General features: G+C 31.5%; 2 non-coding genes across 2 annotated transcripts; both read right to left on the reverse strand.

Moving 5' to 3' along the window:
• Positions 1–11,898: 11,898 nt before the first annotated feature.
• TRNAA-AGC (transfer RNA alanine (anticodon AGC)) lies at positions 11,899–11,971 on the reverse strand. Its single transcript has one exon. It is a non-coding gene; the product is annotated as a tRNA-Ala (tRNA).
• A 920-nt stretch (positions 11,972–12,891) lies between these two features.
• Positions 12,892–12,964, reverse strand: TRNAA-AGC (transfer RNA alanine (anticodon AGC)). The gene has a single exon. It is a non-coding gene; the product is annotated as a tRNA-Ala (tRNA).
• Between the last annotated feature and the right edge of the window lie 11,206 nt (positions 12,965–24,170).

Consider the following 24,170-nt stretch of genomic DNA (forward strand, 5'->3'; position numbering starts at 1 on the left):
AATACATTGAGTTTGTTCACAAATCAGGATTTCCTGCACTTGGGAGTTATTTTTGCATTTTACATCTCAACATAGATAAAATAGAATACAGGGTTTATGACCTGTCATAGGCTGGTTAAGTGATAACTTTACACACGTGTAACATTTGCCATTCTACCCATGATTGACAACCACACTACTCAATTTTTTGGAACTCATTATTGATTACTATGTTGCATTGAAGAAGGCTTTTATTTAGAGAACTTAGAAGTGAATATTTTTCATTCCAAACCTTGAGACGTGTAGATATCTCTAAAGTTCATATGGCATATGTATGTGTATTGTATAAAATACAGTGAAAAAATCAATCCTTTCAATATTGAGATTTTTCTCAATATGTATGCTAAAATTGCTGAAGTTTTTTGTTGTTTCGTTGCTGTGAATGGAGTATTCGTAATGAGAATACGGATAGTGAACATGCATTCATTTAGGAACGAACTGAATTTCTGAAAATTGCTCTTCTAACCCCTATCTACACAATAGTGCATAGGGCACCACAACGTATAGACGCAATGTTATCTCAATAATTACTTACATGAAGACAAGGTGATCCCTCCTGCACGTCTATCTAAAGATTTACTTATCTTTGGATCTCCGTTTAAATCGACTTAATAATTAATAATAATAAAACCCTTATCCGCACCCCAATGATGCATAGGGCACTGCTTCATATGAACATAGTGTTATCTTGATCGTTTACACACGAAGGAAAGGTGATCAGCCCTCCGCTTCAGGTACCAGTCCAGGGTAATATTGAATAAATATTACAGTAAAAAAATCACTTATATTTATTTGACCCCCCTGGGAATCGAACCCGGGACCTCCAGAACGGTAGCCGAGCGTGCTGACCATTACACTACAGAGGCGGACAATTCAACTTAAAAGAACTTAATATTACACTACAGAGACCAACAACTTTATTACACATAATAGACATAGAAACAAAATATTGTAAAGGTCCATCAAAAGATTTAGTTCTTTGAATCTTCGTTTATTGAAGCGACTTTAATTAACTTTATAACAAGATATTACAAAATAGAGACCGACAAACTTCATCACATATAATAGACATTGAAAGTATAAATTATGCAATTTTTTCATTTAATTTTTATTTATTTTATTTCTTCAATTAGCTAATATTACACTTTCAACATTTTGAGTTTGTCCAATTACTTGTTCAGAAAATTTGGATTATCTCCAATTACAGGAGTTATTTTCGTATTATTTTTTGACATCTCATCAAAGATGAAGAAGAATATGGAAGTCTGGGCATTTATGGGTTGTCAGCCCCGTAAATGCCCAGACTTCCATATTCTTCTACATCTTTGATGAGATGTCAAAAAATAATATATTACACTAATATAAACTATTATTTACACTTAATTAACATCATATATTAATAGACTTACATATTTTTACTGTAAACATAACATTTATTTTAAAATGCTTTCAGACTCTTTTCATTCTTCATGCGTTCAGCTATCTCATCATACATTTTCAAATCGTTATACATTAAACAATTTTGAGAACTAGTTTTTTTCAACAATTGCAGTCTTATTCCATCCTTATTAATTTTTGTTTAACACTGAAAACAGTGATAAAAATCCTTAAAATATTTGGGTAATTTATTGTTCAAAAATCTATATATAAAGATATATACATATATAAAGACGGTAGGTTTTTTTTAAATCTTTCTTTATTGATCCGACTTACACAATTGTGTTTTTTAAAGACGCTATCCCTAACTCGCTGAAAAATCAATATGAAAAACACCCTCATCATAAAACTCGTAATATTAAACACCATAAAGATATTCGGGAGGGTATAAGGCTGTATTCGGCTGGCATGTGATGTGTCATCTTCAACCCTTATCTGTCAGCCGTCTAAGCCAAGAAGTCTTCCACCCGGGGGTTGGGGTGAAATAAAGTTTGGTGGCTGGTACAACCTTTGCGCCATAAAACATGGAAATGAGACCGATTTACATATTACAACGGATTTTCTTTCTCCCGCTTAAGGGATGAAAAACTTTTGGAAACTATTTTTTTTTTAAAAGAAAAATATATTAGCATTTCAGGGGTTGATACATTATGTTCAATATAATTAATTTTATGGCTGGATATTACTCATTGCATTGCATTAAAAAAAAAATTTGGATAATTTATACAGCGCCATTTTCGTAAAATACTACCTCAAGGGCGCTTCACTGTGATTTAATTTAACTGTGGAAAGGAGTTGAAGTTATTATTTACCTTTCTTATAATGTACAAGGTTTATAGATCATAAAGTGGATGTTTGTATCTACTAGCTTAAATTATTTTTTATTTTAATCTTTGTGGAAAACAGGAGGGATAATCAAGTGTGGGCCAATCAGGAACTTGTCAGCATTTGCTCATTGCTGTGAGGAAACCACGTAAAACTCCTCAGTAGAACCGGACTGTTGACTGTCGTCAACAGACCTTCCGTTCCACAAGAAGAGGGTTCGGCATTTTGTGTCCTAGCTTGGTTTATGGTAGGTACCAATTTTCTTCACTATTTTTATCATGTGTGATACCACCTCTCTTGACAATTTTCTTATGAATTATTACGTTTAAGGACATATCCGATATCAGATCCGGGGAAAAGGACATTCCCAAATAAATACGTTTTGACTTTCTTTTTCTGAAGATCATCCCTCTCTCACTCTTCCTAACTACTGGTGGAAGAACCATCACGCTATCGCTCTCGCAACAGCCAAGGCACGGTCACCTAATTTAGTGCCCAGGTTACGAGCTGGTAAAATCACTTTACCCGAAAAAGTTGTTGTTTCCGATCGATTCGTGAGACGTCTAACAACCAATTCGTCTGGAATACACAGCTCTTTCAAATACTGGATAATGGATGTTCCCATGAGTACGTAGAAACGTCGCAGATATATAATTTTTGAAAGAAAGATGTGTTTTATTTTAGTGATGAAAAATTTATTAATAGTTATCACATGTGATGTCACCATATATTAAAATATTGGAACTGGTATACATTAGTAAACTTGGTTAGTTAAATAAGTAAGGAATTGGTACGTATAATATATATATACGGATTTTTTTATTGTTTTGATTGATCTTGTCGAAGCAAGTCTTTTTTGACCATCCTCGTTCTGTTTTCCCGTTCACATGTGCCAAAATTTACTTTCTTAGTCATTCTCTTGTTATCCATTCACTTCAAATAACCAAACCACCTTAAAGAGCTTAATGTTTTCAGTTCAGCCTTAGATTAAATTCTAATATCTAAATAATAATAATTATTCTGAATTTGCAAATCACCTAATAGAAAATAATCGCACATTTGATAAAATAAAGGTCTGAATATATTACACACATGCAATAGAGGGCTTAAATTAAATTACTTAGAAATATTAGAAATTAAAAAGGCAATTAATAATAATTTACAACTAATAAATACACAAGTAAATGATTTTTCTAAAATTCCGTTATTAAATATGTTTCCATTCATCATCCCTGATCCCTTTTGACTGTGACTGCCAATCATCACAACAAAATATAGCCACTTGAGATCTACCCAAGCTCCTTTGCCTAGCCGTCAAAATATTTGGAATTTTGTTAAGTAGATAGTGTTTTAGTATTAATCAGTCTTGGTAAAGAAGCGGTTAGCTTCGAAACCGGTAGACATTATAATTAAGTTATAATAAAATATTTATAGTGATTTTTTAATAAAGTTTCAATTAAATTATATTTAATTATATTATCTAATACCTTCATTATTAATTATGTCCTATAAAGATTCATGTTGAATTCATGTCGGCTATAATTTAGATAAATTCATTGCACAAAGTAGTGTATGTAGTCTCACAGAGGCTAGTGCTTTACGATGATGTAATAAATTTTAGTGTTAAAAATTAGTTATACACCCCTGTAAAATATGACCTAGGGATGAGTAAAACATAAATTGTAAGAGCGAGAGACGTAGCCCTCTAGATAGCCGCATCTCCTTCGCAAGTACCATGGGCGGAGTCAAAGCTCGCTCGGGTGCACATTGGCTGATCAAGACACGCCCATACAAAATCACTGTACCGTGATACGTCACGAGTTATATATTAGAAATACATAACATATATCACACAGTAAATAGGTACATGGTTATATATAAAATATTTTTTCGGCTACCCAAAACTCGCTTTCTTCAAAAGTCAAGTTCGCCCAAAAAGAGATTTTATCTCAAATTTCTTCATAACTATTGTGTAATAACACTGGTTTATTTTTTCAGGAAAATTCTTCAGTTTTCATGAACATTATAGAATATTAAATATAACATTTTGAGTGTGTCCAAATATTTGATCACAAATCTTAAATTAATCCGCATAGAAATTATTTAAACATTTTTGACATCTCAACATAGGTGAAGAAGAATATGGAATTTTATCCGATAATCAATCCAAGATTCTAACCTAGCATACAAATAGAAATAGTCTTTGTTTGATAAAAACGTTCCCTATTCCAACAGAGATGTCGGTTGTAAACTTATATGTACTTTCATGAACATTATACTAGAAATAAGGATTGAATAAGACTGCCATTGTTGAAAAAAAAACAAGTCACCAAATTGTTTAATGTATAAGGGTTTAAAAATGTATGATGAAATGCCTAAATGTATGAAGAATGAAAAGAGTCTGAAAGAATTTAGAAATAAATGTTTTGTTTACTCTAAAAAGATGTACATATATATATGATGTTAATTAAGTGTAAATAATAGTTTATATTAGTGTTATATAAGCTAATTAAAGAAAAAAATAAAAAAAAATAAAAAAAACATGTAGGTACAAGTTCACGAGTTTGATCAATGTATCTAGAACTTCCAAAAATTGAGTAGTGTGGTGGTCAATCATAGGTAAAATTGGTAAATTTTACACGTGTGTAAAGTAATCACTTAACCAAGCCTATGACGGTCACAAGCCTTGCAAATGTCCAGACTTCCATATTTTTCTTCATCTATGTTGAGATATCAAAAATAAAAGGAATATTATGATTTTCATCGTTTTTCCTTTTTCGATTCTAAATACACTGGCCAACAATGATTTTGTAACTAAAATTTTGATGACTGATTTGGACTAAGTTAATCGTTCTTATTCAAAGTCTATATGGTGACAAGTTTGTATCACGTCAAGTTTTGATGTTACAGTCATATCATTGATTGTATGGACCCCATACGTCGAAACCGTAATAGTGGTTGGTATTTAGACATGATTTAGTCTGAGGTCTAAGGGATTAAAAAAAATATGGATAATTATGGAGTAACAGTGGAAATATTTTAACTTATTCATATTGATTACGATAGCGTTATATGTTTAAATTTATTTATACATAAATAATAAGATAAACTATAGTCATTATAAAAAATCTGATGTGCTACTTTTTTGTATTCGTTTTTTAATTTAGCTGTGCAAAGTGCATTTACGAATAAAAATACCTGATTTTTAGATCAGGTATTTTCATGCCAGTTACAAAATAAAAGTTGTAAATTGTTGGCCAGTAAAATCCATGAAGTGTCAACTCTTTTTCATTGGTAAAAAAACACATGAAAATGAATATTGTGGCAGTTGTTTCGCCTAGTTATGGCATTTTCAAACAGTAAAATACAACTTAGTAGACTCATAAAATCTGTGTTTGATTTAACAATTAATACAATCGATATAATTTCCATTTGAAGCATTAACTTTGTGCTTTTCCGTTTTATAATAAATACGTGAGTTTTTTTTTAAAAATCACTTCAAATATTTTATTTTAACTAAATTGTAATGTTTACCGGTTTCAAAGCTAACCGCTTCTTTATCAAGACTGATTAATACTCTTTTATCTATAGTATTAATCAGTCTTGTTCAGAAGCGGTTAGCTTGGAAACCGGTAGACATTATAATTAAGTTATAATAAAATATTTATAGTGATTTTAAAACAAAGTTAGAATTTAATTATAATACAATTTATATAGTTAAGTATCAAGTAGGTACACTGGTGTGTCGAGTAGAACAACGCCATTATCAGCGCTTCGCTTAATAGTGCGTCTATCAAAAACACAAATCGCGCTGATATACGAGTATCTACATCACATATAACGCATAACTCGAATGTTCAATATTACACATGTGTAGCGATTCCCCTGCTAAATGGTGTTCCTGCCATGCCCAACAACGTGTCGATCAATCGTTTTAATATCTGTAGCAGTCACGTGCACACGTGTCGAATCATCGCGGCCCACCGGAGCGCTATCAGCCACTTGCAGTCAACAGTCATCTGGCTACTTAAACTATGGGGATACATTATATTATACTCAAGGTAAATTGTACGTGGGTTGACGTTAGTCAATTTTATATGTGATATGTATATCAGATGATAATCAGCTGCCTGACATATATAAAATAGAACCCATCCAAAATAAATGATATGAAAAAATACTTTATGGAAACATATATTTGTAGTGATTAGTCATATTTTGTTTTTACTTTATGTTTTTTATATTTTCTCATTTGTTATATTTTCTCATTTGTTTATTTTGAATATGCTTCTTACCTCATGTTTTTCTCATTTATTTCTTTTAAATATTTCTTATGCCTCTTAGGCTTCTTATGTCTATTTATTTTACCTGTTTATTGTTTTTAAAATTTGCCATGTATTAGTTTTAGTTATTTAAAAAAAAAATATTTGTAACTTTATTATTTGAGTTCCAGTCTTGTTAACCTAAATCCTATGTCCCAAGATGAGAAATAGAAATTACTCATCGGGAATATTATATATTTATCTTATGTGTGTAATATGTTTTGAAAAAAAAATAGTTTTGGATGATTTACATAGCGCCATTTTCGTAAATAAAAACTACCTCAATGGCGCTTACACAGATATAATCAAATTCAACATGGCCGAATGATGCGATCTATTTCAGATCTACCCACATCCAGTTTCTATTAATGAATGTTCTTTTATACTTCTTTTCGTTTCTTTGTATGATATCTTTATAGATAATGGAGGCCAGTTGTACAACTTTATTGCTTAATGATCAAGTTCTTTTTTCGCTCACTCCTTTACTAAATATGTACTAAATATTTTTCAAATGAAAAAAACAAAAACATTCAGGTTTAATCTAAAAAGATCTGTTCAACAATGAAAAGTTCAATACGTGGCTTGATATATATTTTTAATACATTGTATTATATTTTTAACTTTAAAAACGATCTCCTGAAAAATCAAGTTTTTTGATATTTGACGTTGTTGAAAGGAGTGAGCGATATGTTAGGTATATCTATGCAGTGGCGAGGACAGAGAATTTATTAGAGTAGACAGTAGAGGTAGGTAGTAAGGTGAACTAGGCACTACTTAGTAAGGTAGGGTAGGTACTGGTTGCGTTTTTATGTCACACAAGTAAGTTAGAAGAGGCACTGATTTTCTGTTTAAATGGAATGCACGCTACTGGGTATATGTATGTATATTGTATGTATATGTTAGGTTGTATAAGTTTATTAGATAATAATAATAATCAACGTTCTTTTGACCATTTTCAAGCTTCTGAAATAGTTGATAATGCAAAGATTTTTTTATCGAATAACGAAACAATTCAGTGAGTGTATACTGCATATATTCATATCACATATAATATGTATTTTACGTATTTATCAGAGTTCCCAACAAAGACAAGATGTTCCAAGTTCCTGAAACTTGGTTTAATTTCGCAATCAAGTTAAACCAAGTGTTAACAAGTTGGTTGCTACCTACTAGGCTCTTTACTCCTTGTACAAGTATGAAGGGAAGTTATTGGGGAGACCAAACGATTATGTTCAAAGTGGTACGAAAACAGATTAAAAGTTAGGATTTTTACGGGAATTGCATTTATTATTTACCTAACTTATTACATATATACAAGGTTTAAAGATCTGTAAGTGGATTTTCGTTTCTTGCAATAAAAAAACTGTTTTTTTTTTATATCTGTGTTTGGAACAGGCGGGATAGTCTAGTGTGGGGGGAAAATGCATACTAAAATGAGGATTGGGACACACTATACAAGTTTTAAAATGTTGTGAATAAAATAACGGTCGAATTATAAGTTCAATTAAAATAAATAATATTTTTAGGTAAATGCAGACTTCCATACTATTCTTCATCTATGTTGAGATATCAAAAATTCAAAAAAGTGATGACAAACTCAGAATTTGTGAACAAAATTTTGACATATCGCTCACTCCTTTCAAGAACGTCATAAATCAAAAAACTAGATTTTTCAGTAGAACATTTTTAAAGTTTAAAAAATTATACAATGTAATAAAAATAAATATCAGGCCACTTATTGAACTTTTTACTGTGCAACAGATCTTTTTAGGTAAAACCTGAAGATTTTTTCTCCATTTGAAAAATATTTAGTATTTTTAAAAAAAATAATAAAACAAAACCTTTTCTTCAAAATGCAAAAACAGCACATTCTGCCCTGTAGCGGATAAATATAAAGTTAAATATATACCTCTTTTGCTGGGATATAGTACATTTTCTAGGCATTCTGAAAACATGCACAACTGAAAATTGACGATTTTATTTTTGATTTATGACGTTCTTGAATGGAGTGAGCGATATGTATTCAACATATTGTGCATATCATAAGTATCATTGTACAATTTTATTTGTCAACATAATGTATTCATTAAATTTATATATGGCGCGAATGGTCACCCTATTAATGAACTAAATTGTGCCTTTACGATGTTCTACGAGGCGTAGCAGGCTTGAAGTGTGACGTCACTACCATTTGTTTACCAAGTTACAATAAGGAAGAGATCCCCACTGCATGTTGCATATTATACAACATACAAATTTACATGTTATGTATGTAGGTATCTATAGTAAATTCTTAAGTAAGTACCTACCTATAGTTTATACTAAGCAATGGAAAATATATTATAAATATTATGTACTTTTTTATTGATATTTCAAAATAAAATTTTAGGGCTAACGACCTGTCGTAGGAATGTTACACGTGTGTAAAGTTATCCCTTTACACACGTGTAACATTCAACATTCTACCCATGAATGACAACCACACTACTCAAATTCAGAAAGTTATATTTATGCTAGATTTATATTATCCACTGACACTTCGTGATGGAATTGCATTTTTAATTTATTATTAGATTAAAACCAATATTTTTAGCTTTTCCACTTTTTTATTTGACCAGCGACCGGGTTTCGTCGTTACCGACATCATCAGACTGGTCTGATGATGTCGGTAACGACGAAACCCGGTCGCTGGTCAAATAAAAAAGTGGAAAAGCTAAAAATATTGGTTTTAATCTAATAATAAATTATATTTATGCTTCAATTGAAATCATTTTGAGCATACTAATTCTTCGGCACCATCTTTGGTCGAATTAAGCAATTTATGTATTAATTTTAAATCAAACACAAACGAATGACATTCGTTTTATAATGCCCTAACAAGGCGAAACAATTGTCACAATATAATTTTTTATGTGTTTTTGTTAATAAAATACAACTTAGTAGACTCAAAAAAATTGTGTTTGATTTAAAATTAATACATAAATTAAAATGGAATTAATCAAGTTTTTAAACCAGCTTATGACAGGTTATAATTCCTGTAAATACCCAGACTTTCATATTATTCTTAATCTATGTGGAAATATCAATATAAATGTAACAAAACACTTACCATTACTTGAATAAACTTTTTATTTAAAAAACTAACTATTTCGATGAGTTATTTCCTATTTTTCATCTCAAGGTTAACAAGACTGAAACACAAATAAGAAAGTACAAAAAAGATAAAAAATTATACAGAACTAACACATGGCAAAATATGAGAGAATAAAAGGGTATAGTAAATGGGCATATAAAAAAGGTTAGAGGCATGTTTAAAAAAAACAAATGAGAAAATATACCTTATCACTAACACAAATATCATTCCATAAAGTTTTTTCAGATTGTTTATTTTGGATCCTTGATTGGGTTCTATTTTATATGTGGTTTTAACTATTTATTATCATGTGAAAACGCAAACTGTCTTTTTATCCGTTGATGACAATATATTACTACTACTACTACTAACATCACGCCGTTTCTCCGCAGGGGTAGACAGAAAGGATGGAACGCCACACTCTTCTGTCCTGACATACACTCCTCGCCTCCTTCACATCCATACATCTAGTCATATATGCCCTACGATTACGCAGACTTTGGACACCGCCAGATTTTAGGTTCTGATTTATCTGATTGTGCCAATTTTTTTTTCGGTCGTCCTCGTTCTGTTTTCCCTCTTATATTCGCCACATATATTTTCTTAGTCATTCTCTCGCTATCCATTCGCTCCACATGTCCATACTACCGTAAAGAACTCTTCCAATCTTTTCGATTATTCCTTGTTCAGCCTTACATTCCTTTCTTATATCTTCGTTTTTAATTCTATCATACAATGATTTTCCACACATTCGTCTGAGGGAGCGGATTTCAACAGCGTTCACTCTGCATTCATCCTTCTTTTGCCAGTTCCATGTTTCGCTTACATACATTAGTGTCGGTACCAGCACGCCATTGTGAACCACTAGCTTGGCTTCCATGGATTTATTTTTATTTGCAATCACTCTATTCAAAGCACCATTTATTCTATTCCCTCCATTCATATTGTTTGTAGTTTTTGAAACTAGTCGTGTTTGCATCAATAAATTGTAAAGTGTTCTTATACAAGTGTTTTTTTTTATTCAAAAATTTTGTTAATTTTGTCCGGATTTTCGTCCTCGAGTGTACCTATAGGGTGGAGGGGAGGGGGTAAAAGAGGATTTCACACTGACTTGTCCGCGTCGTCACGCGTTCATAACGCGACACAGGCCGCGTTTGAGCTACGAATTCCACACCCCATTCTCACCCTTATTCAAATGGGCATAAATTACACAATCGTCTGACGAATTTCTTATATTATTAATTTCTTGGCACGCGATTTTGAGCCACGTGCATCTCGCGCTAAGGGTGGATTTCGCACATTCTGCGCTAATGCTGTTTGTATGATTGCGCACTTGTAGGTATGAGTCATGGCATTGTTAGGGCAATATGAAATCTTGCATGGTTTAATTGTGTTAGTACTAATTGGAGATAATACCTGATAAAATAAAACGACGTCTCTAAAAACGGAATTTAGTGATAATATTATGTCATTTATTTAAGTTTTACTTGGTAAATACCACTATGTCTTTATATATTTTAAGAAGTAGTGGTATTTACCAAGTAAAAATTAAATTAGAAATGGATTGGTGTTACTACAAAGTGACTGCTGAACCGATGAATGAAATTATTGTAGCCAGTACGGTTAAAAAAGGTAAATTATATTTAGTACATACCACTTTTTCCAAATATTTATTTTAAGGTATCTTTTGATGAATTCCGTATTATTTTCAAAAACAGTATGTGAAGTGTAAATTTTAGAGTTTTGGCCTTAGGACGCTGAAAGATAAAGAGGGGGTTTTATGTTTTTATTATTAAATAAGTATGTGTTAGAATTAAAATCATTCGTCAAGACTTTTTTTTTAGAAATAGCATAAGTGATTTAACCAAAATGGCTGTAGTAAATTCAATATATATATATATATATATATATATATATATATATATATATATATATATATATATATATATATATATATATATATATATATATATATATATATATATATATATATATATATATATATATATATATATATATATATTTATATATATATATATATATATACATATATATATATATATATATATATATATATATATATATATATATATATATATATTTTATCTGAATAAATCTGTAAATAAGTGCAAAAAAGAGGTTTGGAGGCGCCGGGTATCGATCCCGGTACCTCTCACATGCTAAGCGAGCGCTCTACCATCTGAGCTACGCCCCCGGTTGACTATACCTCTAAAAAGTCGATTAATATTGTATAATAAACGTAACCTTGCACTAGTTTACGTGACGTAAATATCAATAAAATTTTACGATAAATTAAACCACTTTCATTTTTAGATAATTACTGTTGCGTTTCAGTTTGAGAAGAATGTATGGACATTTAATTTTTCAAATCGCTCACTCCTTTCAACAACGTCATATATGTATATCAAAAATCGTCAAGACGGAATCGTCAACGGAATTTAGTGATAATATTATGTCATTTATTTAAGTTTTACTTGGTAAATACCACTATGTCTTTATATATTTTAAGAAGTAGTGGTATTTACCAAGTAAAAATTAAATTAGAAATGGATTGGTGTTACTACAAAGTGACTGCTGAACCGATGAATGAAATTATTGTAGCCAGTACGGTTAAAAAAGGTAAATTATATTTAGTACATACCACTTTTTCCAAATATTTATTTTAAGGTATCTTTTGATGAATTCCGTATTATTTTCAAAAACAGTATGTGAAGTGTAAATTTTAGAGTTTTGGCCTTAGGACGCTGAAAGATAAAGAGGGGGTTTTATGTTTTTATTATTAAATAAGTATGTGTTAGAATTAAAATCATTCGTCAAGACTTTTTTTTTAGAAATAGCATAAGTGATTTAACCAAAATGGCTGTAGTAAATTCAATATATATATATATATATATATATATATATATATATATATATATATATATATATATATATATATATATATATATATATATATATATATATATATATATATATATATATTATATATATATATATATATATACATATATATATATATATATATATATATATATATATATATATATATATATATATATATATATATATATATTTTATCTGAATAAATCTGTAAATAAGTGCAAAAAAGAGGTTTGGAGGCGCCGGGTATCGATCCCGGTACCTCTCACATGCTAAGCGAGCGCTCTACCATCTGAGCTACGCCCCCGGTTGACTATACCTCTAAAAAGTCGATTAATATTGTATAATAAACGTAACCTTGCACTAGTTTACGTGACGTAAATATCAATAAAATTTTACGATAAATTAAACCACTTTCATTTTTAGATAATTACTGTTGCGTTTCAGTTTGAGAAGAATGTATGGACATTTAATTTTTCAAATCGCTCACTCCTTTCAACAACGTCATATATGTATATCAAAAATCGTCAATTTTCAGTTGTGTATGTTTTTAGAATGCCCAGAAAATGTACTATATCCCAGCCAAAGTGGCATATTTTTAACTTAATATTTACCCGCTACAGGGCAGAAGCTGAAGGCAAGTCGATAACTGAGGAGTAATCACGTTACCTTCACGTAAGTAAGGATTAAGATAACACAGCGTCAATACGATGCAGTGCCCTATGCACCATTGATTAAGAAAAGAACGTAATTAAGTTGCGGATTATGGTATATTGTGCTTTATCAGGATCTCAAAGTGTGAATCAAAGAAATAATTCAAGTAGGTGTGCACTAATGTGCTGAGCAACTCTCAAGTTCGTTAAGTCCCGCAGTCAGTCAGCATGAGGAGCAGTCGAGGATGCTGGCTGGCAGCGGATCAGAGCAGCCTGTATCCTATTACTCGTATGTGCTGTGCGCTGTGACCCCGAGGGTGTTTACCGAGGGAGCCAAGCGCGCGAGCAAACCACAAGTCAGACTTGAGTTATTTGAAATCTTGGAGGCAGTGGCAGCGCGTGGAGTAGTACACATCAGAGGCGAAAACTGACTGAAATTGGTGGCAGTGCAATTCATTCCTAAAATGGTAGTTTTAAAAAATACATTTTTTATTTCTTCACTTCAATTCAAACCCTTATCCGTACCCCAATGGTGCATAGGGCACTGCATTATATAAACACCGTGTTATCTTGATCGATAACACGAAGGAAAGGTGATCAGCCCTCCGCTACAGGTACCAGTCCAGGGTAATATTGAATAAATATTAGAGCGAAAAAATCACTTATATTTATTTGGCCCCCCCTGGGAATCGAACTCGGGACCTCCAGAACGGTAGCCGAGTGTGCTGACCATTACACTACGGAGGCGGAATTATTCACTTGGCTTACATTATTTTTAAAACAAACTATCATTAACACTATTGTCCGCCTCCGTAGTATAATGTTCGGCACGCTCGGCTGCCGTACTGGAGGTCTTGGGTTCGATTCCCAGCGGAAAGGGGGGTTTAATAAATATAAGTGATTTTTTCACTCTAATATTTAAATCATTTCACTTGAATGCTACCCTGGAATGGTATCTAAAGCGGAAGACTGATAATTTCATGACATCGGCTCCGTTACACCAAAGGCATGCTCATCAAATTAAGTGCGATAGTTGCAAGCTGAAAAGTAACCCTACCCATTGATGCTGCTATAACGTATCTTTGTGTAAGATGACGGTCAACCAATTAATCTCAAATTTTATTATCTCGTATTTTTACTTAGTATTTACCCGCTACAAGGCAGAAAGTATTGTTTTTGCATTAAAGAAAATGTATTGTTTTATTATTTTTTTTAAATATACTAAATATTTTTCAAATAGATAAAATACATTCTGGTTTTACCTAAAAAGATCTGTTGCACAGTTAAAATTTCAATAAGTGGCTTGATATTTATTTTTAATACATTTTATTATATTTTCAAACTTTAAAACCGATCTCCTGAAAAATCAAGCTTTTTTTATTTATAACGTGTTTGAAAGGAGTAAGCGTTATGTATTGAATTATACGTAAGCAGAGATATTTTATACCAAAATAAATTGATTAATGTATGTCAGTTAGGTACGCCACTGTATTTCTAATTACAATCTCCAGTATGTAAGACGAAATAAGATTATTTGCCGTTGTATATTTATTAAGCTTTATATCACGTATAATTGTAACGTTACGAAGATTGTCTACGTTTTCTAATTTATTTCATCATCCGTCTCCATGTTTACTAAGTTACACAATAAGGAAGCTCTCGTTATTAACGAGAGATACATATGTACATTCTTAAGGTGCTAGTGATAAGTATACATAGTACCTACACGGCGGGCCAACACATTGTTGACATCACGATTTTAAATATTCATGTTTATTTTTATATTTTACATTTTTAATTCAATAAAACATTTTATTATTTTTTACTATTCATTTGTTCGACCAAGATAAGGTGTTGTTCTACTTACACTTTTCCATAATTAATCAGGTGATTATTATTTTTTTTTTAAATGTTTTTAATGTACACCGTTTCATGATGACTATCACGACTATTGGTGGGTGAAATTGGAAATGATTAATCATATAAATGATCTGTATGACCATATACATGTATACATATATATAAAAATATTTCTTTGAAATATTGGTACAACAATCCACTAGAACAAGAGTGTGTTTTTATCTATCTATATAAATAAAAATGTAACAAATGATAAGTAATAATGCTTTATTTTGAAATACATTTTTTTTTCACATCAATGGCAGCGCCATCTCCCGAAACAATATGTTATGGCAATAACGGCAACATTAAACATTGCTCATGGTGAAAAGAATGCTTCTTGACAGCAGCTGCCCCATAGGATATTCAATATTTTAGATTGCATTATTTTTTCATGGAATTTTAATGTTTTAATGTTTTAAAAGCATAATAGTTAAATGTGTGCATTATATTTTATTTCTTCATCATTCAAACAGACTTAGCCACAGTTATAGTTTACATCGGTATATGTGTTATTCACAATAAATCGGTCTCGAAATATAAGACCCCTATTATCATCCCTTACACTTTTAATGACACAACAACGGAGGCTTTATAATCATCAGACAATGGGGCTGGCAGATGATATTGATGTTCCGCACAACGGAGGATCCTGCGCCGATAATGGAAAACGGAAGTGGAGACGGGAAATGCGAGGGAGGAGGCCGGAAGCGAAGAGGATGCGGCTGCTCGGCTGCTGGGCTCGTCAGAAAGGAAGTACCCTGGAAGCAGAATGCTATCGTTTAAATGGGGATTTGATCACAGTTATTTCTGAAATGATTGACTTCAATGTAGCTAATATTTCCCAATTAAATCGTGAAATCAAGAATAGATTTCGCGACTCCCTCAAATTAAAAGTAGATTTCGAATTTGGACGTTGATTTAAGAGATCGATTTTTGTTAATTCAGAATATATATTCAGAATATATTCGTATGGCTACTCATGTTTTAGCCAAGTTGACATTTTTAATTGCGGAAAATCTGTGTTGAAAAGTCGAATGGTGAGCATATTTTCCTCTCAAGATCTTTAAAAACTATGCCATGGAAGTGAACCTGAATTTACTAGAGTAAAAAAAATTAAATTTAAAAGTCAAAGTTGGGTTGTGGTCCCGTGTTTTCTCGGTTCCAACCCACTACTACAGTTTGATACGTATTTCTAATAATGAGCCGATTGAAACGACTGAAATTGAAATATTTGTGTAGAGAAAAAACACACAAATATTTATATTTTTTATTAAAAAAAAAGTTATATTTTAGTTCAATTCCAATATTCTATTATACAGACAGTATATTGTACGGCAGATCACCCCCACACACGAACACTTATGAAATAATCGCATGCGGTGTACACACTGTAAAAAGGATTACACAGGACTTACAATAATCCTGTATTCTCTATTAGAGCAAGGGGCGCCAATCAGTCGTTGGGGTATGATCAAATATTGCATCGGAATATATTCAATTATAACTGAGCTTTTAGACGATTCGTAATTCGATTTGTACGAAATGAAATGATGATAATTGGAAGAACGGAATTGTCATAATCAAATTAATTAATTCAGTGTTTATTCAGATGACGTAAGTACACACTACCATATAAATAAGTTGGGCTTTGTATGTTCAGAGATTTTATGTTTTTTAAAGTAGATCATTTTTTAAGATGGGAATTGCATTTATTTTTAACCTTGCTGATTATGTACAAGGTTTATAGATCATTTCATGGATTTTTGTTTCTTCTAACAAAATAAATATGTTTGTATTTAAATCTGTGTTGGGAACAGGAGAGATAATATAGTGTGGGCCAATCAGGAACTTCTCAAAGTAGATGAATTGAAACTTGTGTGCGACTCATAATGGCATATGGGATCGAATGCAAAGCGGACACCGTAGTTGCAAAAAAAAGATTGTCAGAAATGAAGACTCTAAACAACATATCTAAGAGTCTACGAGATGGAATAAGGAACACTAGGATAAGAGATGTATGGGAGATCGAAGACGTCGTCAGGTGGGCAATGCAACGAAGAAAATAATGGTATGCGCATGTGAGGAGAATGGAAACATCCAGACTTCGCCACATTGCATTGCACGGCCCACTTCAAGGTAGACAACTCCAGGGCAGACCACTAAAGTTTGATCGACCGCTGGAGGCCCTATTAAAAACTTTTTTTGGAACTCTGCATTTATCATTAATCTCATGACGCTGTACGTGTTAGTTCACTAGAGACATCTGTTGTTAGATTGAGAGAGCTTTTATTTAGCAGAAGCCAATTAATTTGGATATATGCATGATTCGAACTCCATATTATTTTACATACTTTACTATTGATATATCATCCAAACGTTGATAATAAAAAAATACAAAATATTTAATAAAATTTGCTTATCCCAAGTAAATTACGACCTAATATACGATAATTAATTAAGATCGCAGCATTATTGTCATTTAACCCAGGTCTCGTAAAATTGATGTCTTTCGCTTAAAAAGCTGTTTTTGTATTGAAAATATATGTTTTTCTTCGAAATAAATAAAATTATATGTCAATATTGTATATATATTTTTTTAAAAATTACGTGGAGACATATCTGGCTCTTTGCACGGTCGATCGCCTAATGAATTATATGTTTGCGAGTTCCCCTTAGCGAAAAAACACAAAAGTATTTTTGAAGTCTTAAAACACTGATACATTCCAATAAATATATTCCTTTACGAAACCAGATCCATGATTAATCTCTTTCCAGACAAAAAGTTTATCAATCCATTCTTACACCACACTACCTCACTCTCCCCTAACCCAACTAAACCTTCCTATATATTCAGGATTTTTTCTCGCGTGGCTGATTTTTAATCCTGAGTCCAATCTTACCCGACTTCCCCATCTCGATTGCGATTTTTTCACCCCTGTATCTCTCGTATCAAACGAACGAAAAGGTCTAAATTCATCCCGACAAATAATCACTTTGGTTAAAAAAACACAATTTAAGCAAAAATGTGTATTGACGTTTACAATACTTTTTATTTCAAATGTGCATTAAGTTGAATCCACAATTAACATATGCAATTAACATATACAATTAACACACTATGAACCGATGAACCAGAAGATCCAAAACACATCAAACGAAACTCATTTCTTTTGATCAAAAGAACCATGATTAATATGCAATAAAGTTATACAACCTGCTAACACTACCCATAAAGTCATTAAATAAGTTAACTTAGTATAAAAAAGCTATTCGGAAATGGATAATAGATCGTATCATCCGATCTTGTCCTTTTTGATTGCACGTCATAAACAATTTACTTTTCGTTTAATTTTAAAAAACAAGTAAAAAAAGGCTTCGTTCTACTTTTGTGTAAAAAATAATAGATACTTTGTCTCATTTTCAAGCTTTTGATTTCAAGAGGGTGCAAAAACCTGGCTTTGAGCTTACCCAAATCCTTACGGGTCACGGTGGGTTCATGAGCTGCCTGCATCGTTTCAAGATCTCCGAGATCGACAGCTGTACGTGTGATGATGATACACCTCAAAATTTCCCTCAGCTATTGATGCTTTGCCTCCTTTTCAGTTTTCAAAGACAACATCTGGAGGTGCGTTGCAGGAGCCTGTGTGAGGACCTATTCGACATCGGATCCGTATTAGTTCATAAGGAACTGTTACGAGAGGTGGTATCAAATATGATAGAAATAGTGAAAGATATAAACCAAGCTAAGACTAAAAATGGCGAACCCTCCTCTAGTGGAACCAAAGACCTGTTGATGATAGTCAGCAGTCCAGCTTCTCTTGAGGAGTTTTACGTGGTTTTCTCCCAGCAGTGAGCAAATGCTGAGAAGTTCTTGATTGCCTCACACTAGTTTATACTTCCTGTTCCCAGCACAAATTAAAATAAAACATGTTTTAGCTAGAAGAAACAAAAATCTACTAATTGGTTTATAAAAATATCGTAGTGGTACAGGAAAAAATGACCAACTAACAAAATGTAAAATGTTCAGGGGCCATTTAAGTCACTTTTGCTTGGCAAGAAAATATTCATCAATGCAGTTAGTCATTTTTAACAAGTCAATATATTATACCTCCAAATTTTAAATCGCTTTGGGATTTTTTCAATGGCAATATTACGTTAGTAAGATATCAAATAGTCAATAATCACGTTTTTGTAAAAAATGAACTTGGCCACTTTCTCCTGTATGACTACAATATACAAAATACGCAGGTTAAATAATAAATGCAACTGTTACATTAAAAAAAATAAGACACATTTCAAGAATATTGTTATATCATCCATTGGCTTCGTAAATCTCGCGTGCGAAAGAACAATCAATTAATAAATAAATAAAAAATGCGCTTACATCTAGATAAAAGATGACAACGAATACATATTGGTAAATATTATTTATTTGATAAACACAAAGCACACTGCACACACTCCTTATAATAGAGTCATTATTTTAATGTCACTTTAAATATGATGCTTCATGATAATAATTTTGTATAATAATAACTGAGAGGGTGTAATGTAGAATGCCGGGGTGGAAATTTCATCCCCTTCGGTGACATAAATATTAATATTTATTAATGCAAAACTATAGCCATCCGCTTCGGAATTAAAAGGGAACCGTTCGACCATCGTCGAGGGGGTGTTTGCTATACCCACCACCCTTTGTATTCAGCGGGGGGTGTACTTCCGTTTCTAGTGATTTTTAACAGCTTAATCCTCGGAAATTGTCTTTTTCACGAGAAACATTGGCACGTGTGGGATATTTATCTTATGCAATTGTAATATAGAATATCATGCATTCGGATAACGGCGATAAAATCTAAAATAATTGCATATTAACTCTATTATCAACATTTTGAAGGTGTTCAAATACTTGTTTCCAAATCTGGATTTCTGTACTCAGGAATTATTTAACATTTTTCACATCTCGACATAGATGAAGAAGAATATGGAAGTCTGGGTATTCCGGCATCTGGGTATACGGGGCATACAAAAGTGATAACTAACATTTTTGTAAAAAATTAATAAGTAAAAATATCCAACCACAAAGCAAATGCTTTAAATATTTATAATATTGAGAATAAATTATAGTTTATTTGAAATAAAACTTCAAATTTTGTTGTGTTATTATTGGGTGTAAATTTAAATACTAATAATTAACTAAAAATGTAACAAACCATAAATAAACATTGGTGAACATTAGTTCATGAATTACTTTTAAAAAAATCAATGCAACCACAAAAACTTCATTACAGCGACAGTTTTTTTACATGGATAAAAAAAACTGTCACTCACGACGTATTTTTTTCAGCCATAATATATGAATGAAACATACAATGGAGTTCATAAACGTGAAGTTTATTGACTCAGTTAATATTCGTCAACAATTCATATGACATTGATACTGTTTACATTTATGCAAGGGTTGCAATAGAACCCTTATTATAAATCATATTTCATTACGACAGTAATAATCCTAAAGTGTGCAAGTTTTTAGTATCCACCCCCTTCGGACGCATAAATACGGGGTTGAGGGACGATTCATAAATCAAATTGATAAATAAAAGTGTTTTGTTAACAAACATTTTAAGGATTTTTTTCTAAGATTTTTTTAGATGCGATCGTTTATGCTCGTAAAATTAAATAAAAAACTTGGAGCGTTAGCAGTTCAAATTTTCATTTCTTTTATACAAAAATTCTTATTTTTAATTAAAATTTTACTTTGAAGGTAATATTATTTCTTAAAATCTATTGTGACTCGTATTTCGATGCGTTCCGCATTATTTTCACAGACCGTATGTGGAGCTAAGTCTAAATTTTAGAGCTGTGTCCTTAGGACGTTGAAAGATGAAGAACGGTAGAAGCTGTTTTATGTTTTTATTTATTTTTTGATAACTCATCAAAGATGAAGAAGAATATGGAAGTCTGGGCATTTACGGGGCATTATTTAGGCTGGTTTAAGTGATCACTTTACACACGTGTAACATTCACCAATTCTACCCATTATTGACAACCACACTACTCAAATTTTTGGAAGTTCTATATATATGAACCAATTTAGAAACCTTGTTCATGAATCACTAGAACTTCACTAGAGACATCTATTGGTGAGATGTAAAGAAGCTTTTTACTAAGCAGAAACTCTTATATTAGTATGTGAGATCCGAATTCTGGATTATAATCACATACATGAGAAACGCCAGAAAATACCATTTTCAAATTTATTATTAAGCTTATAATTTGACCAGATAATTTATTTACAACATTTTGAGTGTGTCCAAATACTTGTTCACAAAATCTGGATTATCTCCAATTACAGGAGTTATTTTCATATTATTTTTTGATATCTCATCAAAGATGAAATATCAAAAAATAATATGAAAATAACTCCTGTAATTGGAGATAATCCAGATTTTGTGAACAAGTATTTGGACACACTCAAAATGTTTTTATTTATTTATTTATTTTCTTATTCACATAAGTAGGAGCATGAACACTTGAGAAAGGCTTTAGTCATTGTCATATTGTTAATTACAAGTTTTAATTACAAGTTCATATTGTTAATTACAATCTTAGCTTCACATACTTTTACAGCTTTTAAACTTTGGTAGATAAAGAATCAGTAAATTGAATTTTGGATTAAAAAACTGTTGTGCTTTCTTAAAATCCTACATAATTATAGTTTTGTAAACAAAATACCTTCAGTATAGTTAAGTAACACTTTATTTTGGGTAAGTCAAGCCGGAATAAACTATTTTTGTTGTTTTTATATTAATTTTAAATAATAAAATAAAGCAACTATCTAATGATCACACTACTTCGCCGTAGGGCAAGGCAAATAATATATGAACAAATTAAAATAGTTTGGATCTGATATACACCATCGCATATATGGCCCTTTTTAAGACTGGCTTTTTGATTTTTAATCAAGCACTGGATATTTTCATATAAATTTAGAGTAAAAAACGCACTTGAATTTGAAGGAAATTTGTAAAAGGAAAATGTATGTCTTTTAGTACGCAAAATACGGTAGATCTTTAAATTAGTCGTGTTTACATTCATAAACTCAAAAGTTGCCTTAAAGAAGTTTTTTTTATATTTAAATCATTGATTCTTAAAACTAAAAGGTGGAATTTTAAATACATAAAAAAACTTGTTTTTTTATAAACTTTTTAAAGTTGTAAAAAAAAAGTGTTTTTCGTTTAAAATTTCATCATGTCTTACCACAAAGTGATTGCTGAAACAATAAATGAAATACGAATAGGTGGCATTACAAATGTTTTGTGTATTTTTTTTTTAAATTTTAAAGATAAATAAATGATTCTCAAAACTAAAATGTGAGCTTGATTCTAACACTTGTATCATTCAGCAATGGGAAAAAATATTACAATTTTTAAAACAACCATATTATTGAATTTGGCAGGCACAAGTGTGATCGTCTACCCCAAAAGAGCTATTTTTAATGCTCACGATTTTGAATGGGCCTAATAATTTCTAATGATGGATATACCGAGGCCTTGTTAATCACATTGTCTATGTGAATACATCTTTCTATCGCCGCATATTTGTAAAATATCCGCGACTAATCAGTAACAAAAAGATGCTCACAAACTATATCGTTAGTCATATTTTTGTCACATTGAGGCGATGCAAAATGCATAAGGGTGGTACTTGGCACCCCTAGTGTATGCGGGGAGTTTCGCGGAGGCAACGAGTGCGTATCGAATCGCTATTTTGTATGTTTCATCGTTAAGTCATTGAGGGGTTATGACGCAAGAGTGTCGTAATGAAAAATTGCACGGTTTATGAATGAAAGATTGATGGGACGATGAAGTGGGTGTTAAATGTTTTAACAAAGCACTTGAGGGTGCAAATGAATGAAACGGTATGTTAAAACACTTTTGAAATATTAAGTTTATTTCTTGAATGTTTTTCGCAGATACTTTGTGGCACATTTTACAAACTTTATAAAATAAAACTACTTCATTATTTTGAGAATGAAAAGACTCTGTTTTTTGATCCGCTTACATTTTTATTAACAACCAACTAGTTTCGGCAACAACCTGTTAATTAAACCCTGAAAAGGGCAGCAGGTTGATGCCGAAACTAGTTGGTTGTTAATAAAAATGTGAGTGGATCAAAAAACAAAGTCTTTTTATTTCTCAAAATAATATATCAGTATGATCCACAAAGTTAATGCTTTCAATATTCAAAACATAAAACAACTTTGTTTCAAAAACTTTTTATTGGTACACTTTATCCAAACGGTTTCGACAAGAAGCTTGTCATCATCAGGGTTTATGTACTCAATTCTAAAACATTGAAATACTCATAGATAATTACCCTTCCCTTACCATAAACTTTTAAATCATTTTTTCATATGGGGTACGGAGTGCGTGGAAGTTTTTGTTAAGGGAAGGGTAATTAACTATGAGTATTTAAATGTTTTAGAATTTAGTACATAAATCCTGATGATGACAAGGTTCTTCTCGAAACCGATTGGATAAAGTGTACCAATAAAAAGTGGTTAAAATAAAGTCGTTTTATTTTATAAAGTATATTAAATTTATATTTTTTAGAATAGATGACAAAAGGCGATAAGAATATTTTTTCAAAAAATAACTAAATATCATTCTGAAATTTCAACATTGATGAAGAAGAATATAGGTGTCTTGGTATTTTCAGGGTTTACGAAGCCTTTCTTCGAACTATTCTTTTTCATCTACGCTGAGATGTTAAAATGTAAAAATAACTCCTATGTTGAGAAACCTAGATTTGTGAATAAGGATTTGCGCACACCCAAAATGTTGTAACTAAATTACCATCACGCCGCTTCCCGGCAGGTGTAGGCAGAGAAAGTAGACCGATATATACAATGTGCAATGTAAAACGTCATTGTTAATTTTATTTAATAATAATAAAACC

Source organism: Brachycentrus maculatus, unplaced genomic scaffold (genome assembly GCF_059751285.1).
Source record: "Brachycentrus maculatus isolate JH-2025_06_01 unplaced genomic scaffold, ASM5975128v1 h1tg000138l, whole genome shotgun sequence".
Classification (NCBI taxonomy): Eukaryota; Metazoa; Arthropoda; class Insecta; order Trichoptera; family Brachycentridae; genus Brachycentrus; species Brachycentrus maculatus.